This window comes from Centropristis striata, chromosome 8 (assembly GCF_030273125.1).
Source record: "Centropristis striata isolate RG_2023a ecotype Rhode Island chromosome 8, C.striata_1.0, whole genome shotgun sequence".
Lineage (NCBI taxonomy): Eukaryota > Metazoa > Chordata > Actinopteri > Perciformes > Serranidae > Centropristis > Centropristis striata.
The window spans coordinates 17,212,296-17,226,129 of NC_081524.1; the positions used below are offsets into that span (position 1 = coordinate 17,212,296).

General features: G+C 38.5%; 1 protein-coding gene across 2 annotated transcripts in view; it reads left to right on the top strand.

The window, feature by feature from the left end:
• cdk14 (cyclin dependent kinase 14) overlaps positions 1–10,886 on the top strand; it is a 296,637-nt gene extending 285,751 nt beyond the window's left edge. For both annotated transcript variants that reach the window (XM_059338824.1, XM_059338825.1), the window contains one exon: positions 5,848–10,886. The gene's annotated coding sequence lies outside the window, so the exon portion shown is untranslated. The remainder of the gene's footprint in view (positions 1–5,847) is intronic.
• Positions 10,887–13,834: the final 2,948 nt, after the last annotated feature.

The following is a 13,834-nucleotide window of genomic DNA, read 5'->3' on the forward strand; positions in this document are numbered from 1 at the left end:
ATAATGTTCCATATATTTTTCAGGATGTTTTAATATCGTCAAGAATATCATTATCACAAAAATACCCTGAAATATCGTGATAATCTTTTAGGTCCATATTGCCCAGCCCTACAGTGAAGAGAGGAGTTATGACACTCACTCATCGTACACGGCTGCTGTATCCTCATACACAGAGTCACGGTGCTTCAGGGACCCTGACCTTGACAGATGAGCTAGGATTTTTAACTGTTTTCACACGACAAGCTGTTCAGCAACCTTAAGTAAGCCCTGCCGATGAGAAAGAAGAAGGGAAAATGCAACTGCAGGCCACAAACTGTCACTTAATAGTCTTTCTGTATTTTTTGGTGTTCATATGTATTTTTGCTAGGGCCGGGACTCGATTAAAAATTTTTTTATTAATTAGAGGCTTTGGAATTAATTAATCGAAATTAATCGCATTTTAATCGCATATAAATATTTGACCTGAGAACAATGAGAAGTAATTTTTTTTCACATGGATTTTTAGTATACCATTGAATAATGACTGAATACATAAGCTTAAGCAACAAAAATATTGTTTATTTTTGTTGAAGTCCAACAGACCAGTGCAATTTTTGCCATTAAGTGTAGCAATAGCATATTTAGAAATATAGTACATTTCATAAATTCAGGTAGCCTATAGGTAGGTAGACCTTCTGTAAACTATAATACTTTGGTTTTTGAAGTAAAACACAATCCACGCTAGCTACCACACTAGCCGCTAGCTGCTATATGTTTTGCATTGAGGTGATACTTGAGGCTGGATGTGCGGCGGTGATATGTGAATTCCTTGTTGCATAGCAACACAACCATGCTCTTGTCGACGCTTCCATCCGTTGGTTCTGAGAAAAAATGTCCCATCATCCACTGGGCCAACCAAAGCGTCTCATCAGCTTCTTCCTTCATGTTCACTGTGTTTTGTTGTTGTCTGAACTCATCAACGCTAGTTGGTGCTCCAGTATAATCGGTCCGCCTGAAACTCATCCAGTGAGTAACGTTCCGCAGTGCAAAAATAAGTGTGGTTAAAATGCGTCAATTTTTGTGTAATTAATCTTAATTAACGCGTTAAAGTCACGGCCTTAGTTTTTTACATCTTTTAGTTTACATCAGGTTTTTCTTTGTTACATACATAAAAAAAACTAAACAAAGTTATTCATGAAATGTATGGACTGAATAGTCAAACAACTTAGGCTCACTGGTCTGTTTCTGACATTCTTCTAAATCACAAATACACTTGGACAGTTCTGAGGCATAGTTTGTTGTGAAAATATCCATCTTAAGATGAAGGTGAGCCGTTATCTTCTCCATCACATATACCTTTTTCACTCTCTCCTGCCACTGGGGTATAGTAGGACGGAGTGGTTTTAACCACAAGACAGTTATCATCTTCCTAGCTATCAATAATAGGACAATGTCATGAACCGGCTCATAGAGCATGACAAAACAAGGGAGACCACACATGTATTCAAGTTATAAGAAAATAATGTTTATTTAATTAACTGAAAGCAACACAAAGAAACTTAATTATGTGAGTCAGTATATCAGTGGTGAGGTGTGTGCATGCATGCGATGTGGTGAAATGCAGGTGTAAAAGTTAAAAGTAACTAAAACTAAACAGAACCAACAAAACCAGACCAACTAAAACAAACCAAGGTGGTGGCTGTGGAGAGAGAGAGAGAGAGAGAGAGAGAGGAGAACTGAGGCCTCAGCTCCTCTATATAGCCCCAGTGATTGAGACTGGATTCAGGTGTGCTTCTCCAGCCTCCTCCAGTCTGCAGAGGCTGGAGGAGGCTGGAGAAGCACACCTGTGGCCCCTCCTACAAAGGAAGACAAATACAACATGCCACAACACACAGAAGGGGAGGGGGTCATCAATTCGTGAAACAACCTTAGTACCTGTCTTTTCTTTTATAATATCTATGAACAAATCTTCTATAGGAGTGGGTTGCTTCTTAAGTAAACTCCATTCTTTGTGTGACATACCTATAAAAGTCTTTATTTGTCAGATAAAATCTATTTGTTTCAAAGATCGCAGGATTGAGACAATTTTTTCTAAAGTGATCATCTTCCTTGGTATGAACAAGGGGGGGCAGCTTTGATGAGGACAAATGTAAGATTTATTCTGACCTGGAACTGCTTTTAAAGGCCCTGCACAGCCATGGAAACCCCACACAGGGGATTATTTGGGCTGAGTTGATCTATTCACAGGAGAGTGCGGACTGTATAGATTATGCTTAACTGGCATCTCTCTCACTCACCTTTCAGCTACCTTTGGTGCATCTGTAAGAGAAGGAGGAATGACATCTCTATCATTCCTATTAGCACATGGAGTCTGTTGACCTCATATTCCTGCATGTGGCTTCAATCTTAGCAGAAGACTAATCAGCCAGAACAAGTGGAAACATTTGTGTGGGTTCAAGATAAAAACAGTTTTAAAACCAGAACAAAGTTACTATAGAATCCTAATGATTCAATTTACTGATACTGCAAATTGACATCATATTTAACATACTTAAGAGAGGAGGACAATTGAGGAGAGAAATAGTCAATGCAGAAACAGCATCTGGATTCATATTTGATCAGTGCTAGTTTGACCACAGTTCATAGGCAGACATGATTGACAGCTGCATTCGGGACCATTTCACTCTGATTGGTTGCAAAGGAACGTGATTTGTATTGCTGTCAGAAAATAATCAGTTTCAAGAAAAATGACAAAAATGTTATCATAGAAAAAGTTACCAGGTGTAGCTTTAAAGTTGTTCCTGTATGGCATCTGTGTCAGAATGTAGTTCTAACAAGTTTTCCTCAAGAAATTTGTGTTTTAATAAAATACAATAAACTCGCTCGCTAGAGGGCTAAATGGCTGGCATCGATAATAAACACAGATGTGAATATGACTGAAGTAAAAATTACGATGACACCTACATCCAACAAGATCTCCAAGCTAAAAGATAAACTAGACTGTTTGTCATTAGCATAACGACATATATGAATGTTGTCACATTGAGTGTTTCACTGCTCATGGTGCCGTGGAGCTTTCTAAAAATAGCACACACGTCATTATACATGCACATACCGTTTGAAGTTGTAGAAAAGCTTGCAGTTTCATAATGTATTCTACCCACTCACTTACAGCACAGAGATCTGGAACTCAGTCACCATTTGTTGAGGTAGCATTCCCAATCTTTGGTGGTTAATTCTCTTGCATAGCTTGATAAACTATCATACTCTGCCATACTTCTGTTGCGATCATTAGGGTTGTTTCCACTACCGGGTAATACCTGGAATGAGGCGGGTCTCACTCGCCGAAACGCCCCCAATTTGAATATGCGCAGTCTGGAGCCGACTTTTGTCGGGACTTTTTTAGACCCTGTCAAAGAGCAGGGTCTTTTTTCTCCCCTGAAACAGCCTGGTTACTGATTGGATAGATCGCTAAGCAGGATGTGACGTAGTACTCTACACGACAACAAAACACGACATTTGTAAAAGCCGGCAAAGCAGTGTTCCCAACTTAGCGACTTTGTTGCTGAATTTAGCGACTTTTCAGACCCCCTTAGCGAGTATTTTTCAAGAAAGCGACTGGAGACAAATCCAGCGACTTCTTCTTACTCTTCTTAACGAGCCAGGCAGTTAGCTACAGTTAGCTCTGTAGCAGTACAGTGTGTATGTGCTGCTGCTACAGGAGGTGTTCACTTAGCGATCTCTGTTTGTTTACAACAAGCACCAGACACTCTGTGCACAGTTAGAGATGCCGTTAATTCACAATCACTATGTTTATGATCAGCGGAGACTCTGTGCATATTTAGCCATGCTGCTTTCAGCTGCTGACGTTGTGCACAGTTAGCGACGGCGAAAACCATACGTCACCTCCGGAGTCTCTTAATCCCTCTGGGGGCTAACTTGTAATGGAGACACGCAGAGTGAGCGGACTTTTGAGAGGGTGTGGCCTGAGACTTTCCCGGTGGCCACTCTTCCCCCCTAGTCGAAACATGGCTATTATTGACTGTAAAAGGATTTATTGAACTCACCATCTAGATAGACATGATATAATTTCAGTCCAGAAACAAATTTAAATGTAAGTACATAGACAAAGAACATATGTTTGTTTGGAGTCAGAAAGCTACAGAAGCCCCAAATAAATGAGGCGTTCATCCAGCACTTGAGATTCCTGGCATATACAGGCCGCCTTCCACTGGGAACTGACTACCAAAGGCTGGGCCAATCACACAGACACACAGAGAGACATAGAATGAGAGGTAGCGAGAAAGGAAGAGAATGTGAGGTGGTAAAGATTTAGTCGCGTCTATTCTTTCCTTTCATTTTTTACTCCCTCCTTCACTTCATCCTCTTCTCTCTCTTGGTCATCTTCCCATCCTCCTTCTCATCACCCCTTTCAATACCCCATTCCGTCCTTGTCTTCATCTCCTCAGTTTTCCTCCCTTTCCCTCTACATGGCTGACCCTTAGAACATCTTCCAAAATTGTTGTCATGGTACTTTCTACTGTGCCATCATCTGCAGTGTCTCTGGGCGCAAGCAGGTAGCCGGATATGTTTGCTGGACACAGGTGTTTGGGGTCTCTGCATAGACTGATAGTACTAACCTTAGGGGTGTATTGCAAAGCAAGATTAGAAGGTTAGTGAGGTATGTTGAGCCTAAAGTCAGGGCTACACTGCAAAAAAATGTCCAAAAACGAGATAAAAACACTAAATCTGAGGGAAATTATCTTGCTGCATGGACAGATAATTTCACTTGATAAGATTTCTTAAATTAAGATTATTAAATCTATAAATAAGCACGTTGACCACTTAAAATAAGAAATTATCCTGTCCTGTTGTCTCTTAGTCTTTTAATTTTTATCCTGTCCTGTTGTCTTTTAGTCTTTTAGTTTTTATCAAAACCTGTTGTCTTTTAGTCTTTTAGTTTTTATCATGTCCTGTTGTCTTTTAGTCTTTTAGTTTTTATCAGAACCTGTTGTCTTTTAGTTTTTATCCTGTCCTATTATCTTTTAGTTCTTATCCTGTCCTGTTGTCTTTTAGTCTTTTAGTTTTTATCAGAACCTGTTGTCTTTTAGTTTTTAGCTCCAGTGTTCCCTCGTGGGGGCCTCCGCATTGGGGTGTGTGTTGGGTCTACCCGTGGGGATGTGGTCTTGGAGATTCCCTGGGCCCGGGGGACTAGGCGGCTCTGCACCATGTGTGGAGTCCACCCCGGTCTACCCGGATCGCGTTGGTCTCTGTGACGGCGTCCTCTATGGCTGTGGGCTCTGCCACCTCAGTGTGGATGCTCCCTCAGGTTGCTTTTTCCTCATCTGGATCCTCGGTGCCTTGCCATGTCTCTACACTGTCAATCAATATGTGCTGTGTGTGAGTCTGAGTGTGTGTTTGTGTGCTTACATGTCTGTGCGTGTGTGTGCATGTTTGTGTATGTGTACATACAGATTTATATGTGGGGAAGGAAGGGGTGGGTTTTGTCTTTTTTATTGTCTGTTTTTATTTTTATTTTTTGTAAAGCACTTTGTGTTGCATTTATATGTAGGAAAAGCGCTATATAAATAAAGTTTGATTGATTGAACTCATTGATAGCAGCAGTTTAAGCCTTTAATGTTAGTTCATCATTAAATTAGTTTGTTTTGCATGAAAATGGACAAAGTTCTTCATGAAATAAAGAGATAGTATTACCTTCACACATGACATCACATCTAATAAACCTTATCCCATGCTCTCCTTACAATAGATCATACTGTTGCTGTGATTGCTTTAATGTTTTTAAGTATCAACTGTCTGGACTGTGTTACTGACAGTGTGTGTTCTGTCTCTTTGTCCTTGTTTCAGGTGGCTGTTGTATAAAGAAACAGGTAAAAAGACGAAGACAAAGATGCTGAGATGGAGGATCCAAACGAATGGAAGAGCCCCAGTTCTCCTTATTTATTACCTTCCCAATATGTGGGAGCGTGAGTGTATGTGTGTGAGTGTGTGCTGTGTGCATGAGGAAGAGTTAGCATTGAGTATAGCATTATGAACGGTACCTACGATTTCAGGCTATCATCTGCAAATCAAATTTTGTTTACTTTTTATAAGCTTCCAATAACTCATATATCATTGTCACAGTACAAACAAAAGGACGTTACTATTGTTTTGTGTTTTGTGTTTGTAACTAGCCTCCTATTTAAGAATGTATATTTGTATGTATGATATACTCATCTAGAAACTATATAATGGACAATTTTAATATTGCTTCACCTTCTCTCCACTATACTGCTTATGCCATGACACATAACTCAACAAACACATATAGCAGACATGCACACAAGCAAAAAAACATTAACAAAAAGTAAACAAAAACAATGCAGTCCATTCAAAGGAAAACATTTTAAAAAGTTAGTTAGGGCCCATGCAGGAACAACTTGCGAGGTCCCTATTTTTCGAATGATTATTCTTTTTTTTTTTTCTTTTTTATTATTCTGCCCAAATGATCGCATTTTTCACTGCCTGAACCTACCCCAAAACTCACCATGTATAAGTCACACATAGCGAAAACTTGTATAATCTATTGTCATCCTGAATTTCCACCACGCGGTGGCACTATAATAAAGGAAAGTGCGTTTTAGCTAATAACTCCCAAATACTTTATCGCACATTCAAAAACCTTATATCCACGCCTTCCCTGAGTTGTGCTGAATCTCGTGATATAGGCCACGTCCCTCTTTCACCTACCTTTGTTTTTCTCGCAAATTCTCGAAATGTCGTAAAAAACGACTTTTTCGAACTTCTCCTTGGCAATTTCATCGCTTTGCACCAAACTTTGCATCGCATCTATGGACTGTCATGACAAAAATAATTTTGATATTCTAAAGAATAATGCCTGTTCAGTCGTGCTTGCAGGCCTAGTTTTACATGTATTTCTATATTACCAGATTCAACTAATTTGTGGAACAGACATCAGTAATAATGCAAATATTAATCGAGGGCTTTCAATTGGTGGAACACCTCCTCTGGCAGCCATATTGGAGGTCTTCGGTTCTTTGCAAGCTGAGTGCAACTCTGCTGACTCAGCAGTGATAGAACAAAGTTAATATGCGTCTAGTTTAAAGGTTTCATTTACTATTTAATGACTGATATGTGACTGGTACATGTGGTACATCTTTGTCCGACTTTTCTCTCATTTCCCAGCAAGTGGATTAAGGTTGCACATTTATACATTTTCGAAAGAAACTGATTTTTCACAGCCTTATTTTTGTGTTTGTGATCATCATTTTCATCAGTTGTCAGAATATTTTTCTCACAGATAGCATTCATTTAGGAACCACACTGTAAAACAATAATGCGCACTAAGTATGCAACATGTTGAGTTGGGATGCTGTGGAAAACGTAAATAAAAAACAGAATGCAATTATTTGAAAAACCTTTTTAACATGCATTCAAATTAATACAGTACAAAGACCTCATGCTCAAAATGTTTTACTTTTGTTTCAAATATATATATATTTACACTCATTCTGGATTTAATGCATTCTGTTTGTATTTGTGTGCATGAGACATCTTAGTCCAAAGTCTATGGGCCCTAACTTATACCCGGCGCACAGCACTGTCTCTTTCATAATCTTACACTATCACTTTATCGCTAATTTCACAGTTTTTCACACCCACCACATTGTGTACGTATTTATGACAATTTGTGCACACGTGGGCGTGTGTGTCAGGTGCATTGTTAGCTCATTACTATATTGAGGCATTAGAAAGCGATTATTTCCTGCTATTAACTGTTAAGGCTGCACAAGGTTCACAATGCACTTACAATCTGCTTTTTACATTCTAGTGATGTGTAGATTATAGTTATGTCCGCAGGCACGGCAGACCAGCATAATTTAACATTTGATTTATAGCAGGTGAGTTGTGGTTGGTTGTGGTCTTCAGGGCCTGGTACATGTGAAGTTAAACATAATCCATGGAAATGATGGCCAAGACTGCAAAAGTGACCCTGGTTGTAGAATAATGCTAGTAATAAGGACTCCTTTTACTCTTTTCTAATGGGCCTCCATGATGGAACCAGACCTGACTGACATGAGTTGTGTTGCAACTGAAAAGCCTCTCTAAAATAAATGATCTGCTGGAGATGTTGAAGGTGCACACATAAGGAAACAGGGACAGCACCAACCAGTGTGTGTGTTTGACAGATGTGTGTGTGTGTGTGTGTGTGTGTGTGTGTGTGTGTGTGTGTGTGTGTGTGTGTGTGTGTGTGTGTTAAACATGGGCAATAGCTAAGCATTGGGGCTTCCATCCATTCATATGAGCTAATGTACAAAAGGTAAAACACCAAGGCAATAGGTTGAGTGGCCTATTGTTGGATCCAACCCACGACAATCCTCAGTTTCACTTTATCTGATGCCATCAAAGTTCTGCAATATTTTATTAGAAATAAATGTCAATAACAGCAACATTTTGTTAAGCTTGTGAGTCAAATGTTAAGATTTTAGGAGGTTTTCTTATCTGACAAATCAAACAAGTGTAGGGATGAATGCTCTCAGTGTGTGGTAGTGTGTGTGCAGTATGTGTACTGTAGGTGGTGATTAACTTTGATTAGTCCCGGCACCACCAACACTTAATGCAGAGACTTCCTCTATATGTGTGCCCCTCAACATCCTACACATTCTAAATGTTTTGCAACTTTTTATTACACAATGATGAAGGTTGGATGTATAACGTAAGATCATCTGCAAAGATGTTTATACTGTTTTATGGTCTTTCTTTTGATGTTTTGTGTGAAAATATCTGAATATTACAGCTTAGATGTATGGTGATAATTGTGAAGTACTATCAATTCAATGGCTTCCTACTTATGTATCAGTTTGAATTGACTGAAACAATAACATTGGCCCTGCACTGTTGATTAGCTGAAGTGATAAGGGCTCCAAATGTGACAACATGATAATTGGAAACTGTGTATACCTATCATGTCGCTCCACGGCCTAACACACACACTAACACACACACTCACACACTCACATTTATAATATAGATGTCTTCATGATAACCTTCCTGCACCCATCTAGTCCTTTCAGCTTAAGTACAGTATAAACCTGCAGCCTCTCCAAGCCCCCCTCCAACTGGAATTTGCTTTGCATTCTGTTGCTTTCAAGGAAAGGTTTGGATGTTTTCATGTCTCTCTTAATACAACACTCAAGTGATGCAATAGACCAGCCATGAAGTGATTCTGTTTATCTTGATCCGACCACATCCTAATATTGCATACCAGTACTGTATGGAAATGCATAACATTTGCATTATTTTTGTGTGTGCCATTTTTCTGGAAATTCAGTTAAAACCTGTGCAACATTTGGATAGAAGGTACTAAATATATTAGTTTTGGCTGTACTCTGGATTTAATTTTTGCACAGAATAAGGACTGTTTTTTTCCACTATTTTTACAGTGTAGCCACTTGAGTTTAGATTGACCTGAACATATCTGAACATATCCTTTACAGTGGGAAACGCATTGAAGAGAAAGAACTGGGGTCTTAAAGCGATTTTGCATTTTACCATGACTGTGTTCCAGTCCAGCTTCTTCGACCTTAGAGGGTAGTGGCTCTCAGGCAAAATAAATAATAATGGACTAGACTCTCCCCAATTACGCTTTGAAAATGCACTTTAAAGAAAAATGTCTTTGCCCCACATTCCAGCCTGTATGATTACTTTTATGCACTTGCTTTGCCCTCAATTATATGTATATATATATATATATATATATATATATAAAGCATATACCCTTGCTTTGCCTGATGCAAAGCCAATCAGCCCTTCTAATAGATAAATAAATATAATAAATATAATCCCTTGTTTTGAACTTTTACCAGAGATTGAGGAGAGCTCATAGAAATACAGTACTTGAAGGTATCTTGCGGCTTTTCAGTGTCATCCCCAGGCTATGATTGTGCGGCAGAAAAAAGGGGAGGAGAGGGGGTGGGTAATGCCAGTAAAGCAGCGTGACAGAAGAGGGTTAATACCATCTAACTGTGCTAGGATTGCCCAGCCTCATGTGGCTTTAAGGGATTGCAGGCAGTATTATAAATTTATTATGAAATAATTATTTTTGGCATGTTTCTCCTTGTGCACACTTTTGGTGTGGCACATATCGCTTTGTTTGCCCATCAACACTATTACTTCTATGGCGCTTTGAAAGCCTGCAGTCTTGTACAAAAACTTATTTTTGAGTCCTGTGTGGGCAGAGTTTCTGAAGGAACTCTGGTCAAACATGAATGTTCTTCATATTTTTCAAGTAGAGTCCAGTGAAGGAAAGACTTGGTGGAATTGCACATTTAGCACTGTGACAGGAAAAATAGAAATGTCAAAGGTGGAAATTGATAAGGTGGTGCCACACCTTCTATTAAGTGAAATAGTGAGGCTTTCACTATGTTTGTATACAGGGTTGCAGAAGTCCCCTTAAAGCTATTTAGAGACAACTTATATGAATAAACACATAGGATGAATATAAATATAAGGCATCTATTTTTGGCATTCTTTATCATGTGGACAGAAGTGGTTTCATTAAGAAAAAACATATAAAGTGGATACAACGTGCATCCTTGCTGTGCTGAACAATGAGTCTGTGTTTGCAACTTTTTTTCAACAAAGCTTCTCTAGCATTCTGTTTTTCTTTTTGTATGCTGCACTGAAAAAATACATCATTTTCACAAGTGGTTTGGAAAACAGAAGTGTAGTCAGTCACTTCATCAAGTGAAACAATATAGTATACGGTAGAATAGCTGTTGCATTATTTGTTACAACCTGTATGTAATGTTATTATGGAAGATGTAATGTCCTTCTGTAAATGTTGTTTAATGTTGTTTTACCTGAAATAAAATTTATTAATGCTTCAGATGTGTCTTAGTTTCAGCTCTTAATGCTTATAGTGGGACAGAGAGACTGGGTGGATTGGTTGTAGTGGGACAGAGAGGCTGAGAGGACTGGTTATAGTGGGACAGAGAGACTGAGAGGACTGGTTATAGTGGGACAGAGAGACTGAGAGGACTGGTTATAGTGGGACAGAGAGACTGAGAGGACTGGTTATAGTGGGACAGAGAGACTGAGAGGACTGGTTATAGTGGGACAGAGAGACTGAGAGGACTGGTTATAGTGGGACAGAGAGGCTGGGTGGACTGGTTATAGTAGGACAGAGAGACTGAGAGGACTGGTAATAGTGGGACAGAGAGGTTGAGAGGACTGGTTGTAGTGGGACAGAGTAAATGAGTTAATTTCAGATTATGATATTGATTTATTTTCTGGAACCTGTCATGAAGAATATGTTAGCTGAAATGAATGCACTCCTCCTAGTTATATTAATACTCATATTCCTCGAGTCACAGACTGAGATGGGGGAGTTGGAGCAATATTTGACTCAAGCTTTCTAATCAAAGATCAACCTAAATTAAAATTACAACTCATTTGAAAGCCTTGTTCTCAGTCTTTCCCCCCCATCCTGGAAATCTGATTATATTTGTTATAGTTTTACCAGGCTTTTGGTCTGTATTCTAAATTTAATCTGAATTGTCAGACAGTCAAATTAGTAAAAACAAAGAAAAACAATGAGAAAAATCACCCTGCTGGTCTTTGTTGTCTTTTCTCGTTTATCATGGGGATTCTCATGCAGAGTAACACACACGCAGCATCTCTCTGTCGTTCACATCATCCAACAAAATTTGTCCATGCTGACATTAATTGGTCCTGAATAATTCAATTGCTGCTGGCATCAGAGGGCAATTTGAACAAAGGCAGCGGCAGGTCCAGCAGGTTCTGCAGGGTCCCTGACGACCATATACTCCATAGGTTCTCAACCTTTTTTCAGTGATGTACCCCCTAACCAGGACTTAAAAACAGAGCGTTGTGCCATCAGTGTCTGATTTATTAAACTTTGGAACTGATGAACACATACAAAATTCAAACATTTGAAAAAAAAAAACAATTTCAAACATTTTAAAAGTTAATAATCCATGATTAAATTTATTGCACTAAAATGTAGTGATTCAAACTAATGTAGTAATAACAGTGAGCATATAACCATTTAAAACTATAACTGCTACGCTTCAACCACGACTCCATTTTTGAGTTTTCAAGTGATTGACAGGTGATGCCAGGTGGCATATGACAGGTTGGGGGAGACTCTGGGTTTTTAGGAGAATTCAATTGAATAGCCTACTGAATATAAAATTAATCTTGTGAACTTATACTTATATTATATACCTAAAAATTACCTAAAATATTTATTAAATTATTATTTTTAAAGGATTTTTGCATGGATGCTGCTTTTTAAATGTATATTTTAAAATCTCACGTACCCCCTGGAGTGCCTTCACGTACCCCCAGGGGTACACGTACCCCCATTTGAGAACCACTGGGCTAGGCCACTCTCTGGCTAACCACGCTGAATATAGGCTACAAGACAGCAAAGCCATTTGCCTACACTTGTCAATATCATCTGCACCCCTAATTCTTGGTGTATTTTTTTCTGTTGGAATCAAGCTAGTTTGCAATATAAATTAACAAGGAGTGGCAATGAGCCAAAGGTTTAAATGTAGGAAAATTTTACCAGTAAAGAATAAATCACATTGTTTGGTCAAGGTGTTCCAGGTGGCTGACGGTGCAGCAGGTGAGAGGCCAGACAAGGGATCGAGGAGCCAGCTCAATACTTACTATTAATAGTGGATCAGAAAACAATTGTTTTTATTTTTAAGTACCATGTAATTCACTTCATATTTTCCATTACTTATGCTTAAAATAATATCGATACTTGGCGGCCATGAATCGATATTATATTGCTGCACAAAATATTGGGATACTATGCTGTATCGATTTTTTCTCCCACCTCTACTAAACATCAACATTCATGCCAATAACAGTGTAGAGGTGAACTGAAATAAACCTCTGCTATTCAAGCAAACAGGAGGAAAAACGCAGCCCCTCATCTGTTGAGACCTACTGAAAGAGAGACAGAGAGAGAAACACAGAGAAAGAGACAGAGAGACACATAGAGAGAGAGAGAGAGACAGAGGAAAACACAGAGATACACATAGAGAGAGAGAAAGAGTGAGAGAGACAGAGAGAGAGAGAGGGGGGCCTGTAAAGCCAGTTAAAGTAAGACACATGTAAACAGGAAGTATTTCAGTGTAAATGGAGTTTTCTATATGCATACATTGTGCTGATAGTGTGAAACTGATATATCTCATAGTTGACAAGTAGATAGGTATCTCTCAGTCCTCTGTTGTACAATGTATTTTATTTAGTGGCAAACAATATCACGTATTAACACAAAAACACAAATTACTTTTACGAATATGTTTTTTCTTTACCGACCTAAAAATATTATTTTTTTAATCTTTTGGTATTTCAATTTCCTCAGAACTATTTTATATTCATGGAATTATAAATGTACATGTAATTTTACTATATACTATAGCTATTTTAAATCACCTTATAAATCCCTAGCCACTATTCACCTTATTTTCCTGGAAATTAAAATACATTTTATAACACTAACAACAGGAACAGCATGCATCACATTCTACAAAAAGCATAAATTATCTAATTAAGATGCATTTAAATGCATATGCGATATGGACCAAAAGTCATATCCAGATATATTTAGGCTGAATATCGATATACGATATGTATCCCAAAAAATGTTATATCGCAAAGTGAGAGCAAATGTTCAGTCGAAGTCAAATATGTCACAAGTAGTTTTATTGAAACTGTTTATTTAAGTGAACATAAATACTGTATAATAACAGGAGTACCTTTTTTAAAATCAAAGCTCCATAAAGTGCACATT